This window comes from Argiope bruennichi, chromosome 5 (assembly GCF_947563725.1).
Source record: "Argiope bruennichi chromosome 5, qqArgBrue1.1, whole genome shotgun sequence".
NCBI lineage: Eukaryota > Metazoa > Arthropoda > Arachnida > Araneae > Araneidae > Argiope > Argiope bruennichi.
In genome coordinates this window covers 53,184,821-53,194,906 of record NC_079155.1, presented here as the reverse complement: position 1 = coordinate 53,194,906, position 10,086 = coordinate 53,184,821, and positions in this window count along the sequence as shown.

Here is a 10,086-nt window from a genome sequence, read left to right as displayed (position 1 = left end):
CTGAAGGATTTATGTGTTTTTAGGTTAAGGAGAATCCAGAAATAATAAAAACTTGGGTCTTTTTTTTTTTCTTTTCCCTTGATATAACTAAAAACTTAACTTTGCAATGTTATTTTAGTTATAAGTATCCCAATTTATGTAACATAAGTTATCTTTAGTATTTACTATCTATAAACAGAAATATTAATTATTAAGAAGGGAAATTGTAATTGCATCTAAAAATGATTTATTGTACAGGATTTACTTGGGATCCTGCTGTTATCTATGCTTTTGTATGTTCTGTTTTGTCGTGATTCCAGGTGCAATGAAATGAAAAAGTACTTAATTTCAATTGTGCATCTTAATATTTGATGCACAATCAAACGTTTCAACTTTGGTAAGGTTGAAAGCCATTACCCTTGATAAACTGACCTTTAGTTAGATAATTCATCAGTATGCCTAGTTATAATCTTAATTATTCATTTCCAATTGAATTGTTTTCATTCTAGTTGCCTGATTGATTCTTATTATTGGTCATTGAACACTTATAAGCTACCCTCCAAACTCATTTCTTTGTCAATCCATAGTTAATATTTGTCACTTTGTTCCTACATTCTTCTAAACATATCTTATTTTTCAGAAAGAAAAAAAAAAATTTCTAGAAAGTTATACAACTGATGCTGAATCAAAATCATAAATGCATCAAACATTTTTCATGATTCTCTAACTAAAACTCACTTAAGTCCTGCATACATCCAGATTTTATTTATTTTATAGCTTAAGGATCGGTTTTTTCACATCCCACCCATCTTATTATAATCAGAAGACCGCAGTAATTAACATAGATATGTGATCCAAGAGAGGTTTCAATCCACAATTCTAATATGTGGTAATCTTTACAAGCTATGTTCGAACATAAGCAACATACATGTTTACTTACAAATTATATTGTACACACTGGAATATATTTGAAATCTTGAACCAATTCTTGAAGTTTGTAAATAAAGAAATATAATACTTAAATAAATAAAAAAAAATGTTGGAAAAATAAATTTAATAGTTGCATTTATGAACACTACCTGAATGGTAACCTAATGGAGCAATCGCCTAGATTCTTATAATTTCAGAAATCTCCGATTTTGTTGCCGAAGTTATTGACTCGGCATCTGTCAGAGTTATCTGTAAACTTATCTTCCTTACCAAGTGACTGATGGCACCGGGAGGCAATATTAAGGTTTTTCATAGCAATATGAAGATTAGTACATATATAGTCAGTGGGCTTGTCTATGACAAGTGCCATTAGAAACCACAAAACATATATACAATTTATTTGTAACTTAGAGAAATGCTGGAAAAGAGACAGAACACTCATATAATGAATCGTGGTTGTATCAGGGGAAGAAAAAAAAAAATGCTGGAACTCCAAGCAAGTGAAGATTATTCTGGTTTCCTCAGCAAAAATTTTGAAATTATGTATTAAAAAAAATCGTACATAATTGCGATTGTATTTCGAAAATATAAATGTCTTTCGATAAATAAGACCAAACCTACCTTAATACGCTGAGTGATTTAAAAAAAAAAAGTTTTCTGCCTTAAAAATAATATATAAGATAATACATATCGTCTAGTGATGTAAAGAGAGTTAGCCTGTCGCATCGTTTAAATTGGTCATTACGCTTTGCGAGCGGTAATGTGAACTCAGTATGGAAAGAGGAACGTTTTTGGAAAAACGTCCTCGTTTTGACGAGCAATCTAGAAGAGATACAAAAAAAAAAAAAAAAAAAAAAATTCCACTGGCGTTACTCTTTTAAATGACAACACTAATCTACACATAACTATTTTAAATAGTGTTCTAAGTTACTCCTCACGTCAGAATTTAAGAGAACAGCAATTACATATGGAAACTGTTGTGATAGTAGTTATTCGGAAAATGGTTATTATAAAAACCACAGGAGTTATTGAGGACATCATTGTTTAGTATTCTTCTGAAATAAATATTTTAATAATAATGCTAATTTTGTAGTTACAATAAATGTTCACTGTTACTGGTTCTGTTGGTTTTCTATTATTGAATGAAATGTATATTAACTGAAGCATCTGCAAGAAAAGGCAGTGACCTTTGTTGACAAATACAGTATGAATAAATTATTTTATTCTTATAATAAATTAATATGGTTTGACTCTTAAAATAACACACATTGCATGATATCTGAAAAGTAATTTATCAAATAAAGTATTGAGGAAAAAAATTGAAAAAAAATGCTGTTTAACACTTTTTCTTTCTTTTTCTTTTTCTCTTTTTTTGTGATAAATTATTTTTTATTTCCAGATATCGCACAATATGTGTTATTTTGATTCAGAGTCAGGAAGTGGAGGAAATAATTGTTCATCACTGAAAATTATAAAAATAGCAAGTAAAAGTTTATTAAACATTTATAAATGTGTCAAAATTTAATTTTATTCTCGAAATAAAATATAAATGTTTGATAATTCAAAGGAGACAAATAATTCCCTTAGACTATTTCCTAATCGTTTTATTTTAAAACACAACAGATCATGAAGTCAGTACACATCTTAAAAAAGACAAATGTTATTCTAAAATACAATTCCCTTGAATAGATGTTGCCGATAATTAGTTTATGGAGCAGCTTGGCTCCATATTGGGAAAATAAGAACAGGCGAAAATAAAATAGCTTGTTTATGCCCTTTTTTTATCACTAGATATGTGTCCAAAAATAAACATCTAAGAAATGATATTTCTTGGCGGGTTAATAACAGCAATGTTGACGAATTACGACATGTATCTCTTTGGAATTGAGATACACAGACGTATTCCAAGCCTTTTCAAGGATATAAGATATTTATGGGGTAATATATTCCAAGAATTTCACATATCACTATAAATCGTTTTGATGCGATGTGGGCAACATACATGTTTGGAATTAGTGTAATTCGTTTCCTTGTTGTAAAATTGTACCAATACTTTCCGTCGTTTCACTGACGTCATCTTTTTATGGATATCAAAGCTAAAATTTCGTGACATTTATTAAGTGACTTTTCCTAGTGGTATTTTTGAGCCAATAAATGTGGCTTTTGGATTCTATGTAATGGTAATTTGGTACCACGAAATCGCTGTATAAATAGAAATAATAAAATCTGAATCAGCGCTACTATTTGAATTCGGTACATTATCAACCAAAAAATTATGAGAAAATACAATTATATGTTCTTCTGAATTCGAGAACACATTTGAAAATAAATATTCATTAATTCAAGCAATCATTATGTACCTCGAAAAAAAGGGGGAAATTATAATTAATCATTCTTATTCTATTTCATTTTTATTTATTTATAATATGGTGATTTTCTTCCTGTGTGTGTGTGTGTGTAAGCATATAAATTTTTTACACGTGTCAGTCACAAGCAAGGGAATTATAGAAATCTTTTAAAAGAATATGCTAGGCTTGCCATTTTTTATCCCTTCACTCGGAGCGTGAAAGTGCCACTTTACGCATTTTTACAAAGCCTCTGGAATTAATTAAATAGAAAAAGTGGAATGGGATCAGGAAATAAAACAATATTTTAGAATGAAGTTAATATGGGCTGAATTGAGTTAAAAATTAGGAAATTAATTAAGTTTAAATTAGATTTTAAAATATCATTTTACACACACACACACACACATATATATATACATATAGTCGTTTCTAATTAAATAGCCATACATAGCGTGATCATACATACATATAAACAAAAATTAATTGCTGAATAATAATATCGGATAAGTGAAAATAATACTAAATTGTTTATTTTGTTAAACTTAAAGAGTATGTTGAAATGAGAACATTGAGTAAAGAATACAGTATTAGGAATAAGCACTCTTATTTAATAAGCAAACAAATATCAAAATTCATTTGAATTTTGATGCTTGTTTGCTTATTAATCTTGAACCCGTAAGATTATTCTCCTCTCGATTTCTTTATATCTCTATTAGTGCATTATGTGCATTTGCTATCTACAGAGAAGGCATGCCTTAGGATCAATGAATTTGGCACAAATATACTTTGGAGAAAGGGAATGTGCACATTGATCCGATATTTTCAAAATTTTAATTAACAAAGTGAATTAGACATAAACTGTCCCGAATTTTATCAACTGTATAGCTTTTATGGGGAATTTAAAAATAAAATTGGCACTGATAATGTGCAGTTAGATGTACTTGCTATAAAATTGTGCTTACTTAAATGAAGCTTGGTATGCAATCGTGATTATAACTGCAGTTCTGTGGCAAATTTTAGTTTCACTCGGAATGAAAAAAAAAAATACTTATTCAGTTTTCTGGGACTTGTGTATTAACCACGTCAGTAATTAATGGCCACAAAAAGTCGTCACTGATTCGCAAACTAGATTTAGTAAAAACGCTACATTCTTGTTAAAGATTAATCTTCCATAACTATATTTTGACTGTGGTATTCAATTAATAAGCTTTGTACCAATTTTCTTTAATATACAACGAAGTACACAATTTTCATGTGTGAAAATAGCAATCAGAGCATTCGTTGCGTACAAGGCCTTGCTCATGTTCCACAATTTTATGCAGGGAGTACCACCTTTATTAGAGAGTAAGCGGGAAAATTGAGGGAAGACTACTCCTATTGGTTGATTTATGGGATTCACTGGCAAACGAACACGATTCCAAAATTTATTTATTCTCATAATTTCACTCGGTGTATTATCTCAAAATGAAAATCCTAATTACGAATTTTTGGGTTTCCAACTGTAATTACGAATTTACAGTTTTTTCTCATCATATACAACAAAGTAAAAATACATGAAAAGATAAATTTTGGAGTTGCATCCAGAGTTAAATTAACTAATGTTAAGTTCCTAGCATTTAGATCTTCTTACTGCTACCAGTTTTTCTACTTCGGTAGAAATCCTGTTTGTAATTACTTTCATAATTGGCTGCAGGTGAATGTATCTTAAAAGTAACTTCGGACCTTACAGGTACTCTAATTCCTTTCAAAACTGATAAGTATTTCCTACTACAGAAAAAATTTCTTATCCAACTTTTGGTTTAAGTCTTTGTAAAATATTTAAACTGTAAATTAAACCACAATACAAAAAAGAGGGGGGGGGGAGGAAAATAAAAAAAAATACATTTTTTTTTTTTTTTTGAGAAAAAAACTTGGGGAATTTTGTTGGGAAAAAGATATAATTTTAATTGACAATAAACCAGCAGCCTTAGAGGAAAAAAATACTTTCCCCATGATGCTGAGATTAGAATTAATAGCATCAGATCAGCTGAAAATCCTGGGTATTTCCACTACACAAACTTTATATAAGAATTGATCCACAAACAAGATGTTCTGAGATGACAGCTCTTCTAGGTGAATGAATCCCTGATGTATTTGCACAATTTTTTAACGATAAGATAAAAATAAAATGCCAAGAAATCAGTAAATGACCGTTTGGCCTCTTAAAAGCGTTCACAAACGAGATACAAATATTTTCGCAACATATTGCAGAAAAACGCCAATGACGCGTTGTTTATTTACATGCGTGGTTACTTATTTTCTTCTCTATGTAATTTAGTCTTAATTTCTTCTTCAGTGGAGCATTTTTTTCCCTTCAAAATTATCCCATTGAAGAGCACTTCTAATATGGGGATGAGAAGTTGCCTATAAGTAAGCAGGTTCTCGCTTTCCCTGTGGGTATATAAATGATGGGAATAAGCTGCCGTCATACCTATATCGACTCGTATCTCCTTCTTGGATAGTAGGCTTATGGGCTGCACCGGAATATTTGTTTTTGTGTTCACATCAGTGCCCGATTATGCTGTCGTGGAGACCTGATTTTTATTCACACCTGACGAACGCTTACACGTAGGGGTAAGCCCAGGGGCTCGGATTACCTTTCAAATTTGAGGCATGCACTAACAAAGCATTAAAAAAACACGGAGCATTCCCAAAAGCATTTCCAAGGATGTTAATTGAGGAACAATTTCCTCAATGGAATTTTTCACTGAAGAGATCTGGGAATATTTGCAACTTCGAAAAATTGATTTCTTAATTTTAGTCTTACTTTACTTTTCTTTTAATTTTAGTCTTTCACTTAATTTTCTTAATTTTAGTTTCAATTCTCTTATTTCAGAAATATAAAATTTGTATAGTTTTGAAAAATCAAAAATTTTAAAATGATCTTTTAATAATGAATATAACAATAGATCTTATAGAATTTTTTAATTTTTTTTTTTTTTTTTTTCCTTTTTCTTGAAACGTGTGTTTTTCAAATTTCGGTACGCATAAAACAATCGATTCATTACAATCGCATGAAACCTTATACAATAATATTTATAAACATTATGTATCTGTTAAAACTATTTTTTTTCTGTGTAATAGAATAAATCATTAAAAATTATTTATCATGCAAAATATCATATATTTTTGACTTTCAAATTACATAACAATGTTTTAAAAGCTTGCTTTAAACAGGAAACTATTCAATATGGGAAAAATAAAGCAAAGATTTATACCTTGATCACAAACAATTAGAAGAAAAAAAAAATTGTATTAATAATCAAAGGATTAAAGTTTCATTACAACACTGAAAATATTAGTGTGAAATGCACCTAAAATTTTTTTACAAATAAATTAAAATTAGATAAATGGATTTCACTGCAACTAAACATTGAAAAGATAAATTTTCTACGACGGCTGTGCTAAAATATTTTCAGAAGTTGTAGAAGGAAAATGCAGAAACCTTGCTCAATTAAATAAAATTTTAAAAAAAATCTTGGGGTGCATATTTTTACCTATCAAAACATATCTTGGATATTCTATTTCTACTGATTAGTCCTGTAGAACGCCAGTACACACGGATGTATATTCACCTTTATTATTAGAAGAAATTTCACTATAAATAATCTATAGTACAACTCTTGTAAAGCTAATTTAACTTCTAAAGCTTGTAAAGCTTCTTATAATAATCCCTTTGTTGAACAAGCTGCATGCTCTTAAGTATATTTAGAATCCTGAACTCGAAATATACAAAATAATAGTTGATTCCTTATATAATAATTCTTTTGAGGTACGAAGTTTTTACTTAAAACTCTTCAATTGGTCGGCTGTAAACCTGCTCTTAATAGGCTTTTGTTTGATTTACCTATTTTAAGTAATTTTTGCAGTTTAACCTATGGATCTAACCTAATACAGTGTATGTTACGTACAAAATTCATTGCCATTTTGATTGAGATCGTTTCCAATCCTGATATCTTAACTGGGAAAAATAGTTCCCGCATGAATACTATTTTTTGGTGGGGAGGGGGGATAATAAATTCAGTTATAATTTGGTTCGCGTTAAAAAGGAACTACAGACAGCTAAAAGAAAAGTCGACGATCTCATGCAGGATGACTAAAAGGAAAGAATTTGATCTGAGAGGTAGATATCACAACTTTCGGAAGTGAAAATAAAGTGTCATGAAGAAGCTGATCAAACAAAAAATTGACTCAAACTTTAAGCATGTGGAGAGGTTAGCGTAAATGCTTTTATGTTAGCAGCTGCTCTTTCAAACACAAGCAACGTGATCCCAATCAAGTGCAATTCGAATCGCAGGTGTTTAGAGACGTTAAACCTTACAAACGGTATCTTTTTGAAAATTAAAATCTTTCGATTCTTTTAGTCTTTTAAGCTAATATCAAAATTTAACATCAAAAGTGAGTTTGAATTATTTTATGAAATGCAACTACCCTGGCTCATACGAATAAATCTTAGGATTTATTTATGCACTCATTGTCTATTTAATGTTTTTATAGAGAATTTTATTACTAAGTTGCTATAAGTTGTAAAATTTAGTTATAAGGTGTATAGCTTATTTTAAAGGATGACAAATTCAAAAATTTGGCAAAAAGTTAAATGCGGATCCAAATGAGCGCAATAATGCTAACTTGATCCAAATTTCATTGATATCTGAATTTAAATTCTGCATTTTCGATGAGAAAGCTGGCAAGATCATAAAAATGAGAAAATGACGATTAAGCTAAATTTAAGAATTAAAATTATTAATTTAAAATGTGTTTTGTCAGAAATTAATATCTAATAAAAACAATGTGTTTAACCAAAGGGAATATACTCCTCCCACCTTCTTGTATACTTACACAAAATAAACAAAACTTTGGCAGGATTTGTGATTAGATTTGCAGTATAATGACGATAACTGAATCTGCATTTTGAACTATCTTCTATTTGTCAGTTAGACGCGTGTGTTATGTTACTGTCTAATACGTTAATGTCAAAACTACAAATCAAATTTTCTTCAATTTACTTGATATGTTTTTATTGAATTCATATATGTGTGGTGAATAGCTTATAAGTCAGTTAACAACTAAGCTGCACGAGCAATTGCTTTAGTATCATGGTCATGTTACTGGACTGCTAACCACAAGGTCCCAGGTTCTATCCTCGTTTATACGAATTCGCCACATATGCAAAAATTGAGATTAGCAAGCAGTCAATCCGACAATTAATATAATTAGCTAAAATTTCATATAGAATTTTTGACATAAAATTATATGTCAGATCTCAGGCATCTAATTTGTTGCTTTTTTGAGTTATTGTGAAGACATGCATATAAGTGGGTAGGACAGACTTGATGTTGGGAGATGCCATTTGAAATTTTCCAAAAGTTACTGATTTTGCTGTAATGGCATTGTAACGTATTTAATCTATCTAGCTCTTGTGTTTATAAATTATTGTGTTCAGGAACAATTTGATAGACAAATGTAATTAAAAAAAATAATATTTTTCCGACATTAGGAACTGTTAAATGCGGAAATTTATCAAAATTATAGCTTCGAAATTTTTATATGTATATTTATTTATTTGATAATTATAATGCTTTTTCTTTGTATGCCAGAAAGTAAGTAATTTTTTCTTCAAGCATTGAGAATTATTTCGTACATATTTGCAATGTTTATCACATGCTTGACACCTTTGATGACCAGTTGTTTCGCCGGGAATCTCTTATGGGTAATATCAGTCAGTTAAATGTCTTATGCGTAGCTTTATGAATCCCTCTACCTAAAATCGGTTTTATTTTAATAGCTTTACAACCGCTTGGTTTATTGTGTTTGTAAACACTCCTAATATAGTCAATTTTAATTATTTCTTAGTGTTTAAAAATGTAATTCTCAGGATAGGCTAATTTCTAATAGTAAATTGATTTTCGCGTTACTATAATTTCCCTTTTCTTTATGATAATAATCTTATTAAGTGTTTTTTCATTAATACTCATGCAAAAAAATCTTTCCTCTTCAGCTTTGTACAAGAGAAGGAAATCATACTATTAAACGTTTGCTGAAGCAATTAAATAGGGTTGAATTTCTTTATAACAATGAAAACTACTTTTATACATAATACAAAAAGTATTTTTTTTTTTTAAATTGTCAAAAACGAAGAAAAAAATTGGACGACAGTTAAAATGATGTCACTAAATGGACCAAACTTTAAATTGTTAAAAATTCAGTTTCGTGCAATTATATTTTTGTAAGTTATCTTGGAAAAACGCCAGAAATTCGCATAATTCTTTTTTTTTAAAAATCGCTTTTGAAGTGTACATTCCCACCATGCAAAGTATGTCTGAGTCAATTTTGGTAGTTTTAGATCAGACGGTTAATTCTGAATAGCACCAACACATATTTCTCTTTATTATAAGTAAAAATTTATTTTCAAATTGATATCTGTGATTATATAGTATTTTCAAGGAAATTGACTGCCTTTTAAGTGAAATATGAGTATTATAATATATATATATATATATATATATATATAATTAACTCGATGCATTTCGAGAAAAGTAATTCAGTCATTTGTAACGATCTTCAAGGCGCAAAAATTTTACCGAACTCATCTGCTCTACTTCATTTACGATCTGGAACATTTTGAAAGAGAGTAAATTAGATAAACAGGTTCGAATTACGTCTCGGAGTGTTTTGAGGAGCATCATTTTCTTCTGGAACAAGTTTTTCATGTTTCAACTGCACGTTCAGATCTATCCAAAATAAGGCTCTCTTTGAGCAAGAGGTTTCTGTGTGAAAAATACCTTATGCA